The sequence below is a fragment of the Triturus cristatus genome, chromosome 3_2, assembly GCF_964204655.1.
Source record: "Triturus cristatus chromosome 3_2, aTriCri1.1, whole genome shotgun sequence".
NCBI classification, from domain to species: Eukaryota; Metazoa; Chordata; class Amphibia; order Caudata; family Salamandridae; genus Triturus; species Triturus cristatus.
In genome coordinates this window covers 751,486,422-751,512,537 of record NC_140584.1, presented here as the reverse complement: position 1 = coordinate 751,512,537, position 26,116 = coordinate 751,486,422, and positions in this window count along the sequence as shown.

Below are 26,116 nucleotides of genomic sequence, written 5' to 3'. Positions count from 1 at the left end.
CCTCTTTAACGGCGGGCAACACGCCAGGGCGCCACTCCCGAAATATCCAACGCAATCCAGTTATTGTTCGTGAAAGAAAATTCACTGGTACCGTGGCCTCTGTTTAAAGACGTGCTTTATTCAACGAGAGTCCCTATGCGTTTCGGAGTTTCAATCACTCCTTGTTCACGGGCGGGGATTCAAGGTGCACTAATAGATGTTTATACCAACATTCTATGTGTTTGCTTGTTTCAATATTGTGAAAACAATGTATTATTTAAATACAATTGTATACCAATAATAACCAAGTGGGTGTAGTATATTGTGTTATTAAACATACAAAACATAAACTCTTTTAAACTCAAGTGAGTTATAATCCTCATAGTGTGGTTTCTTCTTATACATATAATCAGCCTAATACATCTGCTTTTCCGTTATCTGCTTCAATCCTGCAACAAATCAAAAATTTATGTTAACTGGAAGGACTGCTGTTTTGGGTTCAGTTAGAAGTCATTTGGCAAGGGTTGATATGTGTAACCAATAGAAATGTGTTTTAGAATTTGAAATAATCTAGGAAGCAATGTGATTTGTTATTTACATGTATATGTGTGGAGATAGAGAGGGAAACTTTGCCATTTTTGGTTTTGCTTTGCTGAGAGAAAACCTATACATATTGATTGTGTGCATAAGAAAATCTTTCCTGAGTTTCTGATACTTCATAATCTACAAATCAATTTGAAAGGTGAGTTGTACATCTGTGAAGTGTATTATGTGTTGGCTTTGTTTTGAAAGGTAAAATATAAATCATGAACTTTGAAATGTAATGTATTTAAATGTTGTTTTATATAGATTCTGTATAGTATTATGTGTATTTTGGAAAATGGATTACTGATTATGGTAGTTTATTTCAGTGTGTGGATATGTACATTTGTAGTATACTGCATAATTTTAGGTGTTGCTTTCAAGTTGGTAGTGTATATGTTTTGTTAAAGTATTAGTAATTAGACTAGTTTTTATAAGAGTTTAGAGAGGCATAGTTGAAATATACCACACAATGTTTTGTGATTTAAATTTGAAGTTTGTTCTGTGAATTTATGAGGTGTACATAGTGTTAAGGTATAGATATATCCATGCACGTTTTCAGGAATATGGTGAGACTTATAGCAGAGCCTTGTGAACGGTTCCTGCTTTATATTTGGCTACGTGTAACATTATAAGTAGTTGTAAAATGGTAAAGCAGCAGCACAAAAGTGAGGTGTGAGATGTTTGTAGAGATATTATCACTCTTGTATGCAGTAGCGGCCAGTGGTGGGAGTGCTCCCGGGGGCTGACGTGGGGCGGGAAAGTGGCAGGGTGGGGGGTAGTAAACTGCGGAATACGGCCGCACAGAGGTAAGTACACAAACAAATAAATAAAACGAAATTCATTGTGTGCGCTGCATCGCATTTGGTGATGCAGCACGCGCAACGAAATTCATTTTATGGATTTGTTTATGTACTTACCTCTGTGCGGCCGTATTCTGCAGTTTACTACCCCCCACCCTGCTCCTCCCCCGCCCCACGTCAGCGCCCGTCAGCACTCCCACCATGAGCTTCTACTGCCCTAAGAACTCCTCTTGCAGTGCAGCCATCGTCCTGTCAGTATCCTTGCACTCCTCCAATCACCCATCCACCACCATGTACTTATTCAATCACTCAGCCAATACCCAAGCAGTTATAAATTTACCATGTACTTTCTTTGCAGCACTGTAATCATTCAGTCACTACTTATGTACTCATGCAATGACGTAGCCACTAACATATGCACTGCGACAATCCTCTGTGCACTATCCGTGCAGACTTCTAACCAGCTACATACTACTGATTCACTCCTCCAATTATCTAGGTAGTACTCGTGCAGTCCAGCAATCCCCGTCAGTGCCAATACACTCCTCTAATCACCCATTCACACCATGTACTTATCCAATCAGTCTGCCAATACCGAAGCACTTATACATTCACCATGCACTCCCTTTGCAGCACTGTAATCATCCAGTCACTACCTATGTACTCATGCAATGCCCCAGACACTAACACATGCACTGGTATAATCATCTGTGCACTATCCATGCAGACCTCTAACCACCTACACACTACTGATTCACTCCTCCAATTACTGAGGCAGTACCCATGCACTCCAGCTATCCTCCTGTCACTCCCCATGCAGGCCTTCAATCACCCATTCAGTACCATGTAGTTTTACAATCACTCCGTCAATACTCAAGCACTTATAAATTCAGCATGTACTCTCTTTGCAGCACTGTAATCATCCAGTCACTACTTATGTACTCATGCAATGACCCAGGCACTGACATATGCAGTGTACAATTGTCTATGCACTATCCATGCAGGCCTCTAACCAACTACATACTACTAATTCACTCTTCCAATTACCCGGGTAGTACCTATGCACTACAATAATTCTCGTGTCACTCCCCATGCACTCCTGCATTCAGCCATCCAGCAGCATGTACTCATCCAAACATTCTGCAATACCGAAGCAGTTATAAATTCACCATGCAGTCTCCTTGCACTAGTCTAATCATCCAGTCAGTATGCATGTACTCATGCAATGATCCAGGCCCTATATCATAGACTGCTATAATCCCCTAAGCACTAGCCTTGCAGTGCAATCATCACCTTGTCACTACCCATGCACTCTCAAATCACCCATCCAGCACCATGTAGTTTTCTAATCTCTCTGCCAATACCAAAGGAGTTATAAATTCACCATACACTCATCATGGAGTACTCTAATCATCCAGTCAGTACCAATGTAGTCATGCAATGGTCCAGGCACTAATAAATGCACTGTTACAATCTCCTGAGCACTATCTATACACCCCAGCCATCGCTCTGTCACTATCCAGGCACTCCCTCCAATCACTCAGCCAGTATCATGTAGTTATCCAGTCACTCTGACAATACCCAAGCTTGTAAATTCACCATGCACTCTCCTTGCAGCAGTACTGTAATCATCCAGGCAGTACCCATGTATTCATGCAATGATCCAGGTACTAACCATGCACTTCTACAATCACCTGTGTACTATCCATGCTGTACTCTAATCTCCTACACACTACTGAAGCACTCTTCCAATTACCCAGGTAGTACCGTTCCACTTCTCTAATCATTGTGGTAGTATTATTGTATATATTTTTATACTTAAGCATGTGAATATTTCAATTTAATTATTTAATAGTACTCATCATTTTGCCACTGGATTAAAGATAGCCTTGCTGGTGAGGGTTATGAACCCGAAACCAGTCCCAGGATGTTTGTTTCCGGTCCAGGGAAGACATGGCTTGGCAGTTTGGGCTGGACTGTTCCCATGAGGCACAGGGTCAGACGGATTTTCATATGGCCATGTCTGAACTGGGGTGGTGGAGTGAGCTAAAGAATTATGATGGATTAAACCCAGATCAGTTGACTGGGGGTGAGTGTTTGATTTGCTCAAGCGCTCCGTCCATCATCCCCTTTGGTATTGCTTTGTTCGTCCTGAGTTGGCAGGGTATGCCCAGACGTGGGTCCCATGCTCACTTTGCCACTGGATTCAAGATAGCCTGGCTGATGAGGGTTATGAACCCGAAACTGGTCCCAGGATGCTTGTTTCCGGTCTAGGGAAGACATGGCTTGGCAGTTCAAGCTGGACTGTTCCCATGAGGCACAGGGTCATACTGATTTGCATATGGCTATGTCTGAACTGGGGTGGTGGAGTGAGCTAAAGAATGATGATGGATTAAACCCAGATCAGTTGACTAGGGGTGATTGTTTGATTTGCTCAAGCGCTCCGTCCATAATCCTCTTTGGTATATACTTGAAAATGAAGCGGCAATAGCAATGAGTGAAGTGGAAAAGGTGATGCAACAAGCACAACATGACAATATTGATTTGAAAAACTTAAAATAACAACTGAATACTCAACAGAAAGAAAGATATCACCAAGTTACTCAACAAATAGAACACGGACTACTGCATGTAAAGAGTGTTTGCCAATGTACATCATTAAACATATCAGTGGGCAAGCTGGAACAGGAAAAAGTTTCTTGATTAAATGTTTGTCAAGTTATATACAGAAAACAACAGATTCACATTTATTGTGTGTTGTAACTGCTCTAACTGGATTAGCAACACACAATATCAAAGGGATTACATTACGTCGTTTACTTATGTTACCAGTAGAACATGAAAATAAGTTGGAATATCACAAGCTATCTGGAGAAGCTTGTTTCGAAGTTTCAAGGGTACTAAAGAAAATGAAACTTCTGATAATTGATGAGGTAGGCATGGTTTCAAACTTAATGCTTGTGTTTGTACATTTGAGAATGCAGAAGATTTTAAAAACAAATTACGATGTTTTATTTGGAGGAAAACATGTAATTGTATTTGGTGATCTACTACAACGCACACCTGTGAAAGGCCAACCAGTTTTTAACAACCTTCTTCATGAAGACACTAAAGAATCATTGGGAAGTATTGGAAATGTGAATATTTGGACTTATTTTGACTATAAAGAACTTATTAAGAACATGCGACAAGCAAATGACGAAGATTATGGAAAAATTCTCACAAATATTAGAATTGGTATCTTAACAAGGGATGGCAAAGAAGCTTTAGAAAGTCGGCTACTAACAAACGTGTTTCCAAAAGAAAATCTTGCACCTGAAACTATCCACAAAAAAACTGCAGAAAAGAACCCTATAATTTGCCTTATGCCAACACTGAAAGAATGCTCTACATTCAATGAAGAACTGTTGAAACTGGAGAAACAACCGATAATGAAAATGGTAGCTACTGATAAAATAGAACATGAAGGAGTAACTATTCTTCTGTCAGAGAAGTTACAGTTAAAATTAGACTCTTTAGAAAAATCAATATCTTAGACTGCTAGTTTGGAAAAGACCTTGTATGTATCTGTAAACTGTCGGGTAAAATTATGGCATGATTTAGATGTTGAGAAAGGTTTAGTAAATGGAGCAACGGGGAAAGTTGTTGACTTTGTTAGTGATCCAAATAGAGATGGAATTTGAAGATTACATTTGATCAGATTGAAGAGGTGAAACAGATTGGACGTTGTGGTGTTCGTTTCTTGCTTGTAAAAGATTTGTATGTTCGGAGAAAACAGTTTCCAGTTTGCTTAGCATATGCAGTGACTATTCATAAATCTCAAGGTTTAAGTGTTGACAGTGCTTTGGTAAACATTGGACGTTCTATATTTAAAGAGGGTATGGCATATGTTGCATTGTCTCGAGCAAGAATATTATCTGGATCGTATTTGATTGATTTTGATGAGGAAAAAGTTAGTGCAGATGTACATTGTGTAAAATAATACAATAGGTTAAAAAGACTCTAGGCTCCTAACTTAGGTGAATATCCTATTTATGAAAAACGTTTGATACGTCCAAAACAAAAAGATGATAAACATTCTAGTGAGGTCACAAAGAAGAAAAGAACTGAAAAGAATAATGAGTTTGGAAAGAAAATGAAAGTGTACATGGTTGCTAATATTGTAGGATATCAGTTAGAAAATAGTTCAGGTATCAACTGCTATGCTAATGTAATCGTGAACATTGTGTTTTTTTTAGAAAATCTACAGCATGCAATTATGGAAAATCGAGGAAAAGGGTTCTGTTCTTTGCTACATTATGTTTTTGAAAAGTTGAAAACTGATAAAACGAAAAGTCATACTACTTTTGGCATGAGTAATCTTCTGGATATATGTTCTGGTTCTTCACAATTTACACAGAATGACGCTCAGGAATTTCTTAAATTTATGCTTGCAGTATTAGAAGATGAAGGAATACAAATTGAAAAATCTGTTTGGACTACGTTAAAGATGGAATCATACATGTGACAGATGTTCATTTTCATTTACCACTAAAATAGACAATACCAGATTGCAAAACAGTGTCTTTCAATGAATTAGTGAAATCAGCTAATCAAGATATGGAATGTACAAATAGGAAATGTTGTCAACATTATTTATAGAAAAATTTGGACAATATATAATTTTAATGCTACAACGTTGTAGAGCAGATGGAACAAAATTGGAAACCAAAATTAAAAAAATGTGGCAGGTCAAGTGTCAATTTCAGGAAGAACTTTTAAAAACAGTGGCTATTGCTTTCCACTATGGACCTACTTCAACATCTGGACACTATACTGTGTATTTAAAATGCAATAAAGGATGGGCACTTTGCAATGATACACATTTAGAGTTCACATGTTGGTTGCCTAATGAATTACCAAATTCATATCTAATATTTCTGATGCCAAAATTCTGAGAAGATGTCAACATAAATTACTGAGTATATTTTGGATATTTTCACTACAAATAATTTCAGACAAATCATTCGGGCTATTGGGAAGATGTCAATATGAATTCAGAAGTTTATCTTGGATATCCTTAATGGAAATGTTTTTAGAAACATCATTCGGCCTATTGGGAAGATGTCAAGAATTACGGTTTGAATTATTGAGTCTGTTCTTTGAGATTGCATTTGGAAAATTGTGTTCAAAAGAAGGTGCTGATATATTTGATCTTTGTATTACAAACAATGTTAATGAGGATGTTCATTTGTGAAAATGGAAATAAATAGTTGATTTTCTTGTATATATTTTGAACACAGATTTGGTTTTTTCCAACAATCTTATTGATTGTATTTTTTTGCCCGCTGTCAACTGATGATCAAAATTGAAATCACTGTGTATGGTGAAATTCAATAGAATTTGAAGACAGCAAAAAAGGCAAACTGAATATTTTATGTAATTGTAAAATAATGTTGTGTTCTTAAAACTATAAAATTAAATTTAATAACAGGATTTTTTTCTTCTCTTTTACAGGTTCTACTACTAAAGTTTAAAATATTTTCCATTTACATTACAAAAAAAAGAAGTGAAAAAATATTTCAATCAGTTTTATATCTACTTCAAAACAGGTAAGATTAGGTGACCCAAGCACTACCCATGCACTGCTACAATCACCTGTGCACTACCCATCAGTAGCGGCCCATGGTGGGAGTGCTGCCGGGCGCTAACGTGGGGCGGGGGAGGGGCAGGGTGAGGGAGTAGTAAACTGCGGAATACGGCCACACAGAGGTAAGTACCCAAAAAATCCATAAAACGAATTTCGTTGCACATATATACTCCAGCAATCATGCAAACATTAGCATGCAGTTATTTCTGTTTTTAAACCAGATAATATAGTTCTGAAAATAACTCTTTTTTTTCTTCTTTTTTCTTTTTAGATTTTTTTGTGTTTTTTAAAACTATTTTGTCCATTTTTTGGGTGTTTTTGGAAAACCGAAAAAAGCAATAGGCTAAAGTCTTTACTTTTGGAATTCTAAAATCATTCCCAAAAAAAAAAAAAAAAATAGCAGCGATGGTTCCTTGCTGCAGAACAAACAGCATCCACAGATTGTTCACCACAACATAAGATGGCATTGCATTTTATGCATAGTTGTTTTACATTTCCAAACTCTAAGCGTATGTCCGACCCTCGAGATGATCTACTTGATGTTCCTGAAGTACTGGGACCAGCTGCCTTGTCACCTTGTTGCATATTTTGTTGTGCACGTCGCATCTGCTCCCATGCAAAATGTCTGGGGTGGATTGTCTGGAGGTGCTTGTACATGCTTGACGTGCCACAAGAGTATTTTTTGTCACTACCTCTAGACAAAATCCATGGACAGAGAGTACAACTGACCTTCCTTGCGTTGACTTTCTTTTCACCGTCTGGGATGGTGAAAGATTTCCAGACGATGGATTGTGGTCTCTTTTTCAGAGGTGGTTCTTCTATCTCTTCTTCATCAGAAGTATGTTCTTTTTGAGGATTGGAAGAAGCCATTTCGAACTCTTTCCAAAAACACCCAAAAAATGTATAGGCTAGCTGCAAAAACACACCAGGTGTCTCTCCTGTGAAGCTGCAGAGAGAATGACTAAAGTAGGTGGGATCCTTAAACCTTTAGAATGGGAAATCAGATGAACCAATGAAATGCTGTCTTTTAAAATCAGATGGCAGTCGCGCACCTGGCGCGCAACCAGCGCACCCAACGCGAATTCACAAAAACATATTTAACAATAATATAAGTTTAGTACAAGTACAAATATATTATTCTTATAAATAGTTTAGATAATCTCTTGCCCCATGTATAAATTAAAGTTAAATATATATAGTTTTGATCATCTCAAAAATGTGCAGGGGTCGCGCACCCGGCATGATCCCATACGTATATGACGTTACCCGGAGTAAGGCACCGTGCACCCGTCCCATTACAAACACGCACATGACGCAAAACGATACACATATGACGTTATGCAGGGCTAGACACCGTGTACCCGTCGCACACCAAATGCGCATCCTTCATGACTTTAGCAATATGGTGGCTTGAATCAGCGCACCCACCGAGAAGGGTACACGATGGGTGTGAAACTTAACTTTTACCTCAGGAAAAAGAATATATATATATTTTAGAACACAAAAGACATTACATAATTTTGAAAAATAAATAAATAATTGAACGACATTGCAATTCCAAAATATCACCCCCCCAAAAAATGTATTTACAGAAAAAAAGAAAGGTTTTAAAATATTAAACTTACAAATTAGCAATTAAAAAACCTTTGAAATTCACTAAAAAAACGCAGGTTTCAGGCACGTTATAGTTAGAAATTAGCATTTGTTAGTCGGACATTTCACTCATGCAAAACCAGAGAAATTCCACCGTTATAGTTAGTTCAACTAACTATAACTCGTGCCCCCGCAATGCACTGCTGATGGCGTCACATATTACATCATTCATGACATGGTCCGTGACATCACTGATGACATCACTGATGACATCTCAAATGACCTCACTGATGACATCATCCATGGGATGCACCTCCTCACACTTTAATATAACTTTTGATACATCCACTGTAAAATACAGACTACCATTTTCGAAACCATCGACACGTCAATACCAGTTACTACATACACACTCACTGATTTCTAGGTCTACACACACATCAACTCATTCACCCATACAATTATTCATCAATATAACACTATCATATGCACTCATACACCTATACAGACACTCACACACAGCCACTCATCCATGAAGTTACTCACATACCTAGTCAGTCATGAAAAGAATCAATCACACTCCCATTTACTCACCTATACAATAAAACACACACCACCTCACTTATTCATACAGATACTAAAGCATACTTACTCTCTTATACAATCACTGATACAAGTACACACACATCCATACAGTGACTCGCACAATCACTGACCCTCACTTATAGTCATTTATATACTCCAACTCTCACATACATTGCCTTTTACATATGTAGCTACTGGGACATGTACTAATGAGACATCCATTCCCTCACCAACACACCCATACACACACTCACCCACCCATACAGCTGTTTCCACATTCACTCTTGAACGCATACACCCAGTGAATCACCACTCACACATCTATGCACCTCCCACCCAGCCGCACACACACTCAGTCTCCCATACAAATACTAAGGCAACCAATCAATAACCCATATAGACACTCATGTAGGTACTGACCAACCCATGCAGCAGCTTACACAACAGACAGACTCATACAGACATTCACACAGTTTAGTCACTAACCCAGGCATTCAGTGAGACTCTTTTAATCACTCACTTATACAGTCAGTCACGCACCTACTAAATCCACCATCCAGACACTTATACACCCACTCATTTTTCAATACACTTTGACATATATATAAAACATATTAAACTTAACAGAAACACACACTCACTGGATGATGTCATCAGAGATGTCATCAGTGATGTCACTGACCACGTCATGAATTATGTAATATGTGAAATCATCAGCAGTGCATTGCGGGGCAGGAGTTATAGTTGGCTGAACTAACTATAACAGAGGAATTTCTCAGGTTTTGTATGAGTGAAATGTCCAACTAACTATAACGTCAATGAAACCTATGGTTTTGTCAGTGAATATTTATATATATATATATATATATATATATATATATATATATATATATATTCACTGAAAAAACCATAGGTTTCAGGGGTGTTATAGTTAGCTGGACTTTTCACTTGTACAAAACCATTGAAATTCCCCCGTTATAGTTAGTTCAGCTAACTATAACTCGCGCGCCCGCAATGCACTGCTGATGACGTCACATATTACATCACTCATGACATGGTCAGTGACATCACTCATGACATCACTCATGACATCTCAAATGACATCACTGATGACATCACTGATGACATCATCCAGTGAATGTGTGTTTTTCTGAAAATTAAATATGTTTTATATATGTATATCTCAAGGTCGATGGAAGAATAAATGGGTATATAAGTGTCTAAATGGATGATTTGTTTTTGAAAAATTGATTGTGTAACTGACTGATTAAGTGTATCATAGTGAATACATGGCTTAGTGAGTAATGTTTAAATATGTAAATATCTGTATCAGTCTCTCACTTTGTGTATAAGTGGCTGCATGGGTTGGTGAGTAGCTACATGGGTGTATATAGGTTATTAGTTGGTTTTTTGAGTATCAGTCTGAGTGTCTGCATGGTTCGGTGGGGGGTATTACGTAGTGCATAGGTGCATGAATGAGTGACTCACTGTTTGTATGTGTTGAACACAGCATGTGTGCAGGACTGTATGGGTGGATGAGTGTGTGTATGGGTGTGTTAGTGAGTGAATGACTGTCTCAATAGTGTCTTTATGAGTAACTACATATGTTTTAAACTAGTATATGTGACTATTGGTGTATATATGTGAGTATATGTGAGAGTGAGAGATTGAAAGAGTTCCTGTATGAATAAGTATGTGTTTCTATAAGTGATTGTTTAAAAGACTAAGTATGTGTAAGTTTCCGTAGAAGTAAGTATGGTGGTGTGTGTATAACTGTATATGCAAGTAAATGTATGTTTGATTCTTTATTAGCATGAGTGACTATGTGTGTGAGTAACTCTATGGATGAGTGGCATTGTGTAACAGGATGTATAGGTGTATGAGTACATATGATGAGTGAGTACATGTATGAGTGACTGTATAGGACTGTTGGTGAATGAGTGGATGTGTATGTGGATCTTAGAATTACTGAAGAGGTTGTTGTAACTGGTATTGGTATGTCCATTGTTTTGAAAATTTTAGTCTCTATTTTTGAATGTGTGTATCAAAGGTTATATTAGGGTGAGAGGAGGTCTGCCACTCTATCACAAGGATGATGTCATCAGTGATGTCATCAGTGATGTCATTTGAGATGTCATCAGTGATGTCATGAGTGATGTCACTGACCATGTCATGAGTGATGTAATATGTGACGTCATCAGCAGTGCATTGCGGGCGCGCGAGTTATAGTTAGCTGAACTAACTATAACGGGGGAATTTCAATGGTTTTGTACAAGTGAAAAGTCCAGCTAACTATAACACCCCTGAAACCTATGGTTTTTTCAGTGAATTTCTGAGGTTTTTTAAATGCTAATTCCTAACTATAACGTGCCTGAAACCTATGGTTTTTTCTGTGAATTTCAAAGGTTTTTTAAACGCTAATTTCTAACTATGCCTACAGAGATAGGACATGTGAAGAAAGAAGAAAAAATGCACAGAAAGAAACAAAAGAAGTGCAGAAAGAAGCAACAGAAGTCCTCAAATACGAAGATAAGTGCAGGAAGAAGGATAACGTGCAGAAAGAACAAAAAGAAGAGCAGAAAGAAGCCTTGTTGCAAAATCATCCTGTACCCTCAACTTTTTCAGACGGATACTGGTGGTAACTGAGTCTGACTAACCAGTCCTAGAGCCAGTGCTATGTTAAAAGACACTTAGAATACAGTGAAAACACCTACATACACTAGGGAACATTATGCGTTGGGGTCCCCCTGTGATTAGCATGACCTCCTCTGTAAGCCCCTAGTGTATAATAGGGCATGGGGATTAAAACTACCTCTTAAAACAGGCCACAGGGCGTTTTTGCACACGTTAACTCAGGCCCCGTCCCCTCCCTTCACCACTGTGTAAACACGCCCTGTGTCCATTTTTAGTTGGGAGATTAAGTTCATTTGAATCCTGAGGGTCCCTAGGATCCAACTAGCCCACTAGGTACCTCCAGTAAGTGCCACAGAGCTGCGTTGCAGAGAGGTGTAAAAAGTGGCACGGCCTGGACCACCTCTCTGCAATGCAGCTCAGTGGCGCTTACTGGAAGCACTTGGTGGGCTAGTTAGCCCCCAGGGGCCCTCAGTATTGAAGGGAAATTATATCCCCAATTTAAAACGTGCCATAGTGCGTGTTTGCACACGTCACCTCAGGCCCCGTCCCCTCCCTTCACCACTGTGTAAACGCGCCCTGTGGCCTAAGGGTCCCTAGGGTCAAACTAGACCACTAGGTACCTCCAGTAAGCGCCACAGAGCTGCGTTGCAGAGAGGTGTAAAAAGGGGCTTGGCCTCAGAACACCTGGCTGCAGCGCAGCTCCCTGGCGCATACTGGAGATGCCTGTTGGGGGCGCGTTTGCAGAGTGCTGCACGGAGGGGGCATGGCCTCCGGCACGATGCCAGTCTTTTATTTATTTTAGTTTTTAGGAAGGGGGGCTGTTTGGTTCCCCTTCTTATTCTAATTTATTGGCCCTGATGACCCCATCCCCCAGGGCCAGTCTCCTAATTATATTTTTTTGACCCCAATCCCCAGGGCCGGCCACTGTTTTTTATTATTTTTAAAAAATATATATTTATAGACACACCTAGGACATGCTGGACAAACCGTACGTACCTATCACCATGACGATTTGCGTGATATTCATTAAAAGGCGACTATGCATGCAATGAATCCACGTGGAATGTATTTACACCACTAGTGAAGCTCTGACATGTCTGATGCCCTACCGTGCCTAATCCTGGTAGACACCCTTGTCGTTTATTTATACAAACATGGGTAGCTATTGACGGGCACATTTAATACACATGCACACCAAGCCATTCAAAGGGGATTCGACAAAAATTCGACCAAAACTATGCAAGAAACCCCCCTCACGGTTAATAAAACACACATTCACTGCCGGATGTGTAATACTTTTTATTTTACTCTCTGGAAAGGGGACGAACATCACTTGAGAGTCACAGCGTGCTCCTGACAGAGCCCAATGCTGTGTTACACCCACCATTGCCTGCCGAGTGCCACACACCTCTGTGTTGTATTCCACTAGCTAGTGCATATGCTATGACACTCTCTAGCCCATGTGCACTGTAACACCACCCCGTGAATATGTCATGCCACACTTGTCTTCGCACGGGTTATATTGCCCCATCTAACGTGCCTTTCTCGATGCCTATGTTATAACGCACAGTGCTATGCCATACATATTACAATCTGGGATCCATATCTTTGTCACAGTGCATATGCAACGTTACACTCCCCAGCACATATTTTATATTACAACTTTAGAGACTAGTTAGGTTACACAACACTGCCCTGTGCATATTACACTCCAAGGCGCATATCGCATAGCACGCGCTAGTGCCTGTGCTATCTCGCGCTCTCCAATGAATCTGTCATTGCGCACAATGTATTGCATATTATATTTCACGCCCGGTTCATCTTATATCACACTTTTTGGTGCATAGTTTATACCATACACTATATCTAGTTTTAATTTTCAATCGTGCTCTCAGGACTATGTTCTATATAACACTGTGTTCACCTACCCTCTTCACGGGCATTACATTTTGCGATAGGGGGTGGAGGGTCAGGGGGTGTTTCTGCCAAGTGAGCCCGGAGTCACAGTCACAAACGTCCTCTTCTTCCTGAATAAAAGTGAGATTATGCTGCATACTTGTTCATATTTTAAGTAGTTCGCACAGACACAATGTTTTAAAAACAATAAAGTTCCTAATACCCGCCTTCTCTGAACAGTTAGCTTGCTGCTCCATCCCCTTCCTCCCTATCCTCTGTTGTGTGAATCCATGGACTAGCCTCCTCCCTCCTGCCATGCATGGTCTGATGTGCTGCCACTGCCCTCAATTTAGTATGATGTACCAGTCCACTCCTCCTGCCCTCCATTGCCCAATTCTATGCCCCATCATTGACCTCCTGCTTAAACTCTGTGCTTAGCTTGCTGCCCCTATTCTCCTTCCCCCTGCCCTCCGATGTCTTTGTGCATGCCCCTGCTCCATCCTTTTTGCCCACCATGTCCCATGGACCTGCCACTCCTATCTACTCTGAGTGTTCTGTTGAGCTGCCACTCCCCTCCCACCTGCCTAGCATTGTCAGATGACTGTAACCTGTCCCTGTCACCTTCACCCTGCCTGTCCACATGCCATGCCCCTATCCTCTTCCTCCTGTCCTACATGGTCCATTGTACTGCCACACCCTTCTGCCCTCCCTGGTCTGTTGTGCTGCAACTGCTCCTCCTGCCTGCCCCGTGTGGTCTGTTGTGAGGTCCCTTCCCCTGAACTTTCTTGTCTGTGCACAGGTCCTGACCCTCCCTTCTATCCTCCATCGTCCTTTGTGCATGCCCCTCCACCCTCCTTCTTGCCCATCATAGCCATTGTGCTGCCACTAACCCTCCCACTTGCCATGCATGGTCTTCTGTGCTGCCATGGCCCCTCCCACCTTCCCTGTGTGGTCAGTTAGCTGCCCCTGACCCCCTCCCACCTTCCCTCCATGGTCTGTGTGTATGCCATTACAGTCTCACTGTTGCTCTTCATGGTGTGTCTTGCTTCTAGTGCCCATCCTGCCTGACCTCCATGGCTATCTTGCTGCTCCTGCCCTGCCCCCTTGCCCCCAGCCCTACTCCCTCCCTCCTGGCTTGTCTGTTCCATTGTAATGCCCCTGATCCGTCCCTCCTGCCCTTTATGGTCTGTTATGCTGCAGCTTTCTCTCCTGTCTGTCCATTATGGTCAGCTAGCTACCATTGCCTCTTGCCCCTCTGTTCTCTGTTGTCCATGTGCATGGTCCTGTCCCCTCCCTCTTGCTTTCTATGGATTGTTGTGCTGCACTCCCGTCCTGCATGCCCTGTGTGGTGCATTGTGCTGCTGCAAACCCTGATGCCTGCCCTGCAGGGTCAGTTTGGTGCACCTCTCCATGTCCCTCCTGTCCTCTGTTATCCAAGTCCATGTCCCTATCCCATTTCCTTCCATGATCCAATGTACCATACTTGCGAACATTTTGAACTTGGTAAGAGGGAGATTTTGAAAAAAAACTGGGGTATTGATTTTCCCCTTTGAGTTACATTGAAAAAGAGGATATTGTAGACAGGAGACAGATCAAATAAAGCCCATTTGATCTTAAAAACATTGGACGTTTCCTGGCTGAATCGGGTCTGTTGGCATGTATGGTTGTACTACCATTGCCTCTTCCTTCTGCCCACAATGGTCTATTACATTGCCACAGCCTTGAAGGAGGGTAGATTTTGTATCACAGGGGGCCCCTGGCCCGTTCTGTCCACACCTGAAGTATGAGACCCTTGTCCTTGCCCTGCCAGCTGCATTTGTAGGCCGTATTAAATTGACCAGCGGGTCCTGTGTTGCTATATAATTATCCTGAGACATCCTTACCACTCAGCCAGCATAAAACCCCTGTGTAGGCCCTTCTGTTCAATATGTAGGCCTCTTTCTTAAATTCACCATAGCTCTGCAATTTTAGTGTATAGCAGTCTGAAGGCAGGTCTGCGAGGCCTTCTGATCCAAACTAGTAGCCCCCACACTACCCGAGTGCTCCGTGCTCGGTATCAAAGTTCAACATCCCCCTGAAGCTGTCGACATACAGTAGGCTGCATCCTGGACTGGTACTTGCTTCCTGGGCAGGTTTCCCGCTTTTAAGGAAGTGGCAACCGCAGAGCGTCAAGTTAGGAGAACTGAGGAGATTTTATACATGAATATATTGAATTCCCGTACAATACCCATTATTTTCTGCTTGCTCTATGGAACTTACGATAAGCGATTGGCCTGAGAGACTGACCTTTTCACCCAGTCCATTGTCAGCATTAAGTGGGTAAATGACGAAATGTCTGGTAAAATCTGCAGACGAAGCTTTTGGGTAGCATACGTAGGTAGATGTAGCGTGCAAAGGAGCCCACAAAATGATATAAAAAGGGAGCACCCACAGATATCGACGGACTACCTCGCCGTCTGTATGTAGGTTAACAGGCAGTGCAGGTTTTCCCCAAGAGCTGGGAGCTCTTGTCTTCCTTTGCTTAAAATGTCTTGCTCTGCTTTGCTTGAAGTATCTTATTCTATTTTACCTATATGAAATGTCATGTTATGTTTAACCATTGTTCTCTTTACTTTTGCATTTAAAAGATTTTGTATTGTAATTGCAGGAATGCTTGCTCTAAGAGTAAACGTGAGTGTTCCTAGGTAACATTTTCCTTGGTGTAACTTGTTTCTCATGATGCATTTATAGATGTGTTTTCTCTCTCTCTCTGTCAGTACATTAATTGAGATACAGAGAATATTATGACAGCTGTATGATTATCTGGATTCTGTATTTTGTACTTTATGTCTCTATTCTGCGGTTTCTTTGAAGTTGCATCTTCTCATTAAACTGCCATTGTATTCTGCCTCCAATTCCATGTCTCATATGTCTGTTTTCTTCATTTTTGGAGCAAGCGTTCCTAGGCACCCCGGCTCAAATTAAGGTGCCCCTTTTGTCCCTGACTCACTCTCCTGCTCAGTTCTGTGGTGGCTCCCGGGGATCTGGGGACCGCCCCTAGCTTCCTTGACCCGTAATAGATCTTCCCTCCAACAGCCTCTCTTGCAAGTCCTGTATTGTTGGTTTGTTGCCCCTGCCCCCCTTTCCACTGCCCTCCATAGTATGTTGTGCTTCCACGGCCCTTCCTGCCTGCTCAGTGTGGTTAAATTGTTGCCTTTGCACCCTCCTACCTGCCTTCAATTTTCAGAGTCCGTGCCCCTGGCCTCTGCCTCTCAACAGTATCCTAATGAACAACTAGATTGCTAACATTCTATATTTATTACAAAAGTGTGGAACGCCTGACATCATCTTGATGTAATCAAAACTGTAATACCTAGAGCATTTCCTTTAGAAATTACATATATGAGAGGGTCTTATTGGCATCAAAATTATGGTTAGTGCTCTAAAAGACTAAAATAAGGACATATTTTCTGAGTTTTCAAATAGCGACAAAGCACTTTTAAATTATTTGTTATCTTTATGTTTTTTTATCCAGTTGACCACTTGATTAAATGTTGCACTTAGGGGAGAGGATGTGGTGTTACTTCCAGAACTGCAGACTTTGCAACTGGGGAACCAGGTTGAAGTTTCTGCTTCAGCTCGACATTCTGTGATTCTGGTCAAATCACTTAGTCTCCCCATGTCTACAACCAAAATGAATTTGTTCTTGTGTGATGTAACCAATGCTCATGTAAAGCACTCCAATACCTGACAAGTCTGCACTATATAACACTGCAAAAACACAAAATAATAAGTGTTTTGCACACTTCTGTCATTGGGCTATATTTGGGCTACATCTGGGTGATTTTGGGCTACATTTGGGCTCTTTTGTCTCCGGTGGCCATCTTGGGAGATTTATTTGTTATGAAGTTTCCTAATTTCCTCATGTACTGCAGTCTCCTCAGTAGGAAATGCTTTCAGTTTTTTACTTTGATTCCATCATGAAGGTATTCAGATATGTCACACATTTGCCATAAATTCTGAATGTTAGCACTCTAGTTGCTCATTAGATCACTGTAGTAAAACTACTGCACCATGGAAGTCTGCTCCTGGTATTAAAAGTGCATGTTTCAGTCTGCATGTCAGAATTTTTTAATGAAATAGAAGAGGATTTGAGAAGTCACTCAAAATGTGCCCTCATTTTCTTTCTTCAGCATTAATCATAATTTCTATGGCAAAATGAACCTCCTCATTGTGTTCCTTTTTAAATTAAATGTTTTAAGTGTTACCAGTTTATTCCAATCAAGATGGCTTCAGGTGTGCCATACTTTTGTCATAATGAAGACAGTAAGCGCTCTAGTTGTTTTTAAGAACATTCTGGGACATTCTGTCATTGGGCTATACTTGGGCTACATCTGGGTGATATTTGGGCTACATTTGGGCTCTTTTGTCTCTGGTGGCCATCTTGGGAGACTTATTTGTTATGAAGTTTCCTAATTTCCTCATTTACTGCAGTCTCCTCAGTAGGAAATACTTTCAGTTTTTTACTTTGATTCCATCAAGAAGGCATTCAGATGTGTCACACATTTGCCATAAATTCAGAATGTTAGCACTCTTTTTGCTCATTAGATCACTGTAGTAAAGCTACTGCTCACCAGGGAAAACTGCTGCTGGTATTGAAAGTGCATGTTTCAGTCTGCATGTCAGAATTTTTTAATGAAATAGAAGAGGATTTGAGAAGTCACTCAAAATGTGCCCTAATTTTTCTTTCTGCAGCACTAATCATACTTTTTATGGAAAAATGAACCCCCTCATTTTGTTCCTTTTTAAATTAAATGTTTTAAGAGTTACCACTTTAATCCAAGCAAGATGGCTTCAGGTGTGCCATACGTTTATCATAAGTAGGACTGTTAGCGCTCTAGTAGTTCTTTGGAACACTCTGGGAAGCTGCAGTAGAACACAAAGGAATCAACTGACAGTCTCTGCCCTTGTTGGATGTACATGTTTTACTGAGAATGTCAGACTTCATTCTCACATGACTGAGAAAGATAATGTGAATTTACAGAAAATAAGCTCTCAGTTTAGCCTCTAGATCACCTTCCAAACCTCTGTGGTAAAAGCATGAGAAAATATTTTTCTCTCAATCATGATATCCCAGCAGAAGTCTTTTTCACATGGTGAAATCACCTTAGAACATACCACAATTCCTAAAATGAGTATGGTACCATCAACAAATGATTTATAATGTAACTAAAGTCTTAAAACCTTCTATTAACTGCAATGCTTTTTAATGAGGTGCTATCATGTATATTGGTCCCAAGATGGCTGCCAACACTTCTTGGATGAAGTGCTGACAGCCAATCAGATCTCAGGATGAGATGTGTGGTTAGGCTCCGCCCATATATATATATGCTTTTAAATGCTATTTTCTCAGGAAATACTGAACAGATTTACACCAGACCTGCAAAAGGCACTTCCTTGACCTTATGGCTACCTCTCTGCCAAATTTCAAGTAATTCTGTTCAGCCGTTCGGGCTGTAGCTGTGTCTAAATGTCCTATGGAAAAATGCATGGGAAAAACGCGTTTTGGGACCCCCCTTTTTTCTCGGCCCCTGCTTGACGAATCCCCCCGAGACTTTCAGGGTAGGAGCGGAGCGTAGCGCCCCACCTATTTTGAAAATTTCGCGAGGATTCGTCGACCGGCGCCAAAGTTATTCCAAATAGAATGTTGCGGATTTCCTATGGAAACAGGGTCCTAACTATAACTACCTACTGGCGACCGCCAGTAGGTAATATATAGGTCTGTGTGCATATGTTTGTGTATACCTCAAAGCAATACCCTTTCAGACTTATAGTGCTGCAGAATTCATGCAAATACGGCAGCAAGAAACTCTGGGTAGTTCTTAGTTTAAGTGTAGAGTAGTTCCTGTATAGAGCACTTTACAACACCAGCTACAATCTGAATCTTCTCACCTCAAATGTCTGTTCTTCTAGCAAAGTTCTTAAGCATGCTGAGCTAGAAAGTGACAAACTCTACAAACCCAACAACCCTCTATGGCACTATAAATTACTATTAACAATTAAACACAAAATTGCAAGCTATCTATTTCTTTTAATTAATGACAATTATACAATCAATAGTAACACATAATGGGGGGGCATGGCTAGCGCCCGGGGAGAATGGCGGCACCGGCGTTAGGGCTCCGCCCGAGTCGGAGTGTTCTGGCGGTTCGCGTGTCCAGTTCGAACCTTGCGGGGAAGCCTTCGTTCCCTAATGATGTCAGGAATGCCCTGAATTTACTTTACCCGCTGGGGCGGTATCGTTTATAGAATTGTTGCTCTTTGTAGTTTCGGCCGCGGCTCGGCAACAGCCGCGGCCGCCATTTTGTTTTTGCTGGTTCAGATTCTCTTAAGAAGCGCACTTCACCGCATATTGGCGTTCCGTTGTCCGGATGAAGGCATAATCCTCCAGCTTCACTAATGATGCGGATGGCATCCTCTGGCATGTTTATCAGGTGACTCTCTTGTTAATTCATGGCTCTTCTGTGACTAAATGGTTATTTCCTACCCTCCTCAAGTCTGGCAGCCATTTTAAGAATTCACTCTGCTCTTCTCAAGTTCCTATATCTTCTGGTCCTTGGCCTGGCATTTCTACCCATCAATTCCTTGTGCTCTTGGGATCCTGTGAAAAATCTGCTCTGCTCCCAGCTGTACTGTGTGCTCCTAGTGACCTGGTACTTTACAGTCGCGCTGATGGCTGAGTGTCCCACCAAAGTCCATAAACGTAATTATATTAAAAACTCCAAACTTTTCACAGAACTGGCCCATCTGGAGGCTGCTCAGTCCCTTTCCCCCACTGAGATGACGACGCATATGGAACCCTCCTCACAGCCTTCCGGGAAAGTCATGCCTAAGAGGTTGAAAAAAGATCCACCTTCACCTCCCAAGTCCTCTTCTACTATCTCGATGGAGTTACTCCTTGATGAGATACGGGCCTTGCGTCCTTTTATGGAGGAAACCAACGCCAAACTGCAGGTTCTTACTGACAACTGGTCTATGATGGATGAAAGGGTGTCGTCAGTGGAACGTGATGTATCCTCCCTTCAAGACTCTGCTGCCAAGGTTACCCATCTTCATGCGCAAGTCTCCTCTCTCCAGAAGCAGGTGGAGGACTTGGAAAACCGAAACAGACGCAACAATCTTCGCCTTTACGGCCTGGTGGAAGGTTGCGAAGGGAATGACTCTATCAATTTTTTCAAGTCCTTTCTCCCCAAGGTTTTGCACTTGCCAGAGGACACCACACTAAACATCCAGTGCGCCCACAGGCTCGGACGAGTTTCTTCTTCTCCATCTGCGCAAGCAAAGCCCAGAGGTGTAATAATGTATTTCCTGGAATACACAGATCTACTGAAAGTTCTCTCCGCAGCTAGAGCCTTTCCTCGTCTCACATGGTCGGGCTCCACCTTATTTTTTGCACAAGACTATGCCAGAGCCACTGCTACTCGCCGTAAGGCCTTCTTGGACATGAGACCTGACCTTCGCTCCATTGGTGCCAGATACGGTCTCTTCCATCCCTGCTTATTCAAAGTCACCTATAATAATAAAACTACGACATATGAAGAACCTACACGACTCCGGAGTTTCCTGAACTCTTGCGGCCAGACCAATATGGAGCTCTCTGAACCTTCCTCCTCTCACCCACCCTGACTTTCTCTGAAGTTGTATCACATCATCCCAGATGTGTTTGCCTGTTGATTTTTTCCAACTCAAATGTTCTCAAGCACATATATTTTCCTGATGACTTCTTGCTGTTTATTGATTTATTTGTTGTTCGCATTACAGTTTCTTGTTCCATTCTATTCATTGACTATTTTGTGTTTTTGTAGTTTTGTTCTCGCCTAACTTTGTTATCTTTCTTCCCCCATAGCTTATTGTCCCGCGTTCCGCCTTGTTCCTCCGCTCGGACGTCCCATCGACCCCGAGTGCCTTGCCTTCTTCAGTTGGCTCTACCTCCCTCTCCTCATCTACGCGTCCGTCTTGTTTTGTTCCTGTTCCTGACTGTATTTCCCCTGATTTATCCTTTGTAAGTATTCCTTTTACCTTTTTGGGAATGTTTGTCTTTGTAGGTTTATTGGTGTCAATATCTTTTTTACGACCTCTTTCCACTTCTCTCTTACTTTACTCTTTTCTCCTCATCTTCCACTGGCTTCCTCGGTCATGCTTCCTTCTCATTATACACTCTGCTCCCTTGTTACCTCACTTCCTCTTTGACTTATATCTACTTCTTTCCCCCTTTGGCCATTTCCTCTCTCATCATGTTTCTTTATTGGTCTTTTTGTGCATGTTCTTTTTTCTCCCCCACTGGACCTTTACTCATATTATTTCCGGACCTTATTTCATCGTCTCACTGATCCTAGTAACACCTTGGCTTTCCCCTATCTTTATGGTATCTATTGGTCTTCTCTTACTTTTTTTGTTCCCGTCCATTCTATTTTTTCTCTACTCTTTTTCTTTCTTTCTTTCTTCCACGTTTTTTTATCTTTCACGAGGCTTTTTCTCAATGTTCCATTCCCTCTTTGCACTACTCTTTTAGTAATCTTTAATGTCAGTACGCATTTTATCCTGGAACGTTAAAGGTCTTCACTCTCCCATCAAGAGGCAAAAAATTATTTCTCATTTAGCCAAGTTGAATGTAGACATTGCCTTTTTGCAAGAAACGCATTTATCTGATGTGGAAGCTGCTAAGCTTAAGAGAGGTTGGGTTGGTGATGTTTTCTCTGCTCCTGGGGATGGTAAAAGGAATGGTGTGGCTGTGCTTGTTCGTAAATCTCTCCCACATTCTCTCTTGTCTTCCGAGTCAGATCCCGAAGGTAGATGGTTGTATGTCAAACTTTCCTCGAAGGGTATTCCCATTTCCCTTCTCAACATTTATGCACCTACTGGTGGTGACCCCGTTTTTTGGCGCACAATGGCTTCTCGTATTTCCGAATACGTTGATGATAATTTCATTATGGCAGGAGATTGCAACTTACCTCATGACCTCTTTTTAGATCGGAATTCTAGAGCCTCCTATGTCCCTAATAAGTCCCACAAATTGTTTGTTCAGGCAGTATCCCAGCACAAACTCGTTGATGCCTGGCGGCTGTGCAATCCTACCACTAAAGAATTTACCTTTTACTCCCCTTCTCACCAATCACAGTCCCGTATTGATTACATTTTTCTATCCCATCATATATCTCAGTCCCTCACTCACGCTGATATTGGTCCCATCCTATTTTCTGATCATGCCCCTGTTTTGGCCAACATTGATGTCTTACCCAAGTCCACTGGGCCAAAGTGATGGCGCTTTAATAACGCACTCCTTCTTGATCCCATTTTCACAACTTCCTTTGTTGATTTTACCACAGAATTTTTTGCCATCAATGATACGCCCAATTTGCCCCAGCATGTTATTTGGGACGCTTATAAAGCTGCAGCTAGAGGTTTTATCATTGATTTTGTGGCTAAAAAGCGTAAAACTGCTCGCAAGCGTACTTGCGATCTCCTCCTTACGATCAAAAAATTGGAGCACGCTTTTTATACCTCCCACTCGCAGGAAAGTTTGACTCATCTTGTTGAAGCTAAGGTGCAATTTAACAAACAAACCACTGAAGATGCTTCGTTATACCTGTTGAAATCTAGCTCAAAACTTTATGGGGGTAAGAACAGAGTGGCAAAGGTTTTAGCCAATTATTTAAAAGTTAAGCAACATAAACTGAATATTGAATCTGTTTTTGATGATAATTCTGTTCTGAGGTACACGGATGCTGACATTTTAGAAGAATTTTCCCGCTTTTATGCCAAGCTTTATTCTTCTGAAACCCACCCTACTCCCCAATCCCTCGCTACCTTCTTCTCCAGCATTCAGACTCCCCCCAATTTCCCTGTAGACCTATCCACTCTTGAATTGCCTATCTCCAGTTCTGAACTACAAATTGCACTTCAGTCACTTAAGAAGGATAAAGCCCCGGGTCCGGACGGTTTTACAGTTGAATTTTATTTGTATTATTACCCAGATTACATTCTCTTATTGATTCTTTTGTCCTTAGTGGTTGCTCCTCTGGCACTTTTTCAGACGCCCACATATGCATAATAGCCAAAGAAGGGAAAGATATCCAGTATTGTAAAAATTACAGACCAATTTCTTTAGTTAATATTGATTATAAGATATACGCTAAGTCCCTTGCTATAAGACTAGACCCCTTTCTTCCCGAATTATTAGGCCCAGAACAATCCGGATTTGTTAAGGGTCGTTTCATCACAGACAATACTAGACTTCTGTTCAATGTCCTGTCCAAGTCCTCCCGATTTCAAGATTCATTAGCAGCAATTGCTCTGGACGCAGAAAAAGCGTTTGACAGAGTAGAATGGACTTTTCTTTTTTCCGCCCTCAGATGGTTTGGGTTTGGTCCTAATTTTATTTCCCTGGTCTCTTTCCTTTATTCCAACCCCAGAGCGGCGGTTTGTGCTAATGGCCTGGTCTCTTCTTTCTTCACCCTAGGTAGAGGAGTTCGCCAGGGCTAACCCCTCTCCCCTTTTCTATTCAATCTGGCCTTAGAACCCTTCCTCTCAAAACTCCGTCAAAATCCTAATTTGCACGGTTTTCAATTTTCTCAAATGAATATTAAGCTTGCTGCCTACGCAGATGACATCCTCCTCTTTATCTCTAACCCTGCCATCTCCATTCCTGCATTTCTAGCTGAAGTCCATGAATACTCCCAAATTTCCGGTTATAAGTTGAATAACGACAAATGTGAAATTTTACCTCTTACAAAATTTACTTTCAAACCCGATTTTGCTACGTCCAACTTCACTTGGTGCACCTCACACATTAAATACCTTGGATTACATATTGCCCCCTCCCTTTCAGACACTGTTTCGTTATGTCTTAGCAAATGCATCCAGAGATTGTCTGACCTTACTTCCCGGTGGCACCCGCTTTATCTTTCCTGGTGGGGTCGCCTTGACACGATTAAAATGATGCTTTCCCCAATAGTTCTATATATTATTTCCAATATCCCAATCCCTATTCCAGCTAAATTTTTTAGGAAAATCAACACTATTCTTTCTTCCTTCCTCTGGTCCGGCAAAAAAGCACGTATGTCCCTGTATAGACATACGACTCCCCAAATCAGAGGGTGGGGTCAATTTTCCAGATTTTCCCACCTATCACAAAGCTTTCCTTCTACGACAAGCCTCCCTTTGGTTACGAGATTCTGTTGAGTCTTCCCCTTTATGACTTGCTGTTGAGCGTCTTTTTCTGTCCCCCTTTACTTACGCTGAATATCTTTCATTTTCTCGTAAACCCCAGCTCACTTCCTCTCCCATCCACAAATTTACCACCAAGATTCTTCTCTCTACTTCCCCGAGCTCTCCCTCTTCTGTAGCCGATTTTCTTAACACCACGATTTGGTATAACAATAGCATCCTCATTAATCACAAACCCTTCTATTGGAAATCCTGGAGACAAAAAGGATTGATTTGGGTATCACACCTCTTTTCTGGATCTGATTTCTTATCTTTCCCCGTTCTTTCCCATACTTTCAATCTCCCCTCCTCCTTTGCCCGTAAGTACCTTGCGCTCAAGAGTGCAGTTATGTCTACCTATACCCAACTTTCTAATTCTCCTGTCCAACCCGATCCTCCCAATCCTACTCTGCGCCTTCACTCCTTGCTTCGCACCCACAATACTGCTTCCTTCATTTACCACTCATTTCACAAGACCCTCACCCCCAGGCCAAAATCCACGGTAGAGGAACAATGGGAGTCTGATTTTGGTGTCTCTTGGCCCATTTCTCTTTGGGATAAAGTGTGGACCAAACTTCGCAAATCCTCCAGGGCTGCATCCCTTACGCAAACCCTCTTTTTTTATTTATAATAGACTTCTTTTTTCACCCCATGTATTGAATAAGAGATTTCCCTTAACCCCTGACCATTGTTGGTCCTGCTCAACACCCAAGGCCACTCTCTTTCACATGCTTTTTTTGTGTACTGCTGTGAACAATTTTTGGAAACAAGTATGGGCTCAGATCAATGCCATCTTCCACACTACATTTCCCTTCTCCCTTGTTAATGTTTTTTTAGGGAGCCTCTCTTCTTGCTGGGCAGACGTTGATTTTAAAGTACAGATTGTTGACTTGTTGCTTGCTGTTGCATTCCAACAAAGCACTGTAAATTGGAAAAACTTTGCCAATATCTCTTTTAAAGCATGGTGGTATAATGTATGCCATAATCACAGGTTAGATACCGTTTTTATTCACCCTCTTAGTTTGGCTAAAAAGCGAAATGATCTTTGGCAACCTGTGACTATGTACCTTGATGCTTGTGCTAAACGCTCATCTCATTTGCCTCCCTCTCAGCAGGAGGTTTCCAAGCCTCCCTGATTGACCTTTTTTTTGTTCCTTTGCATTCTCTAAAA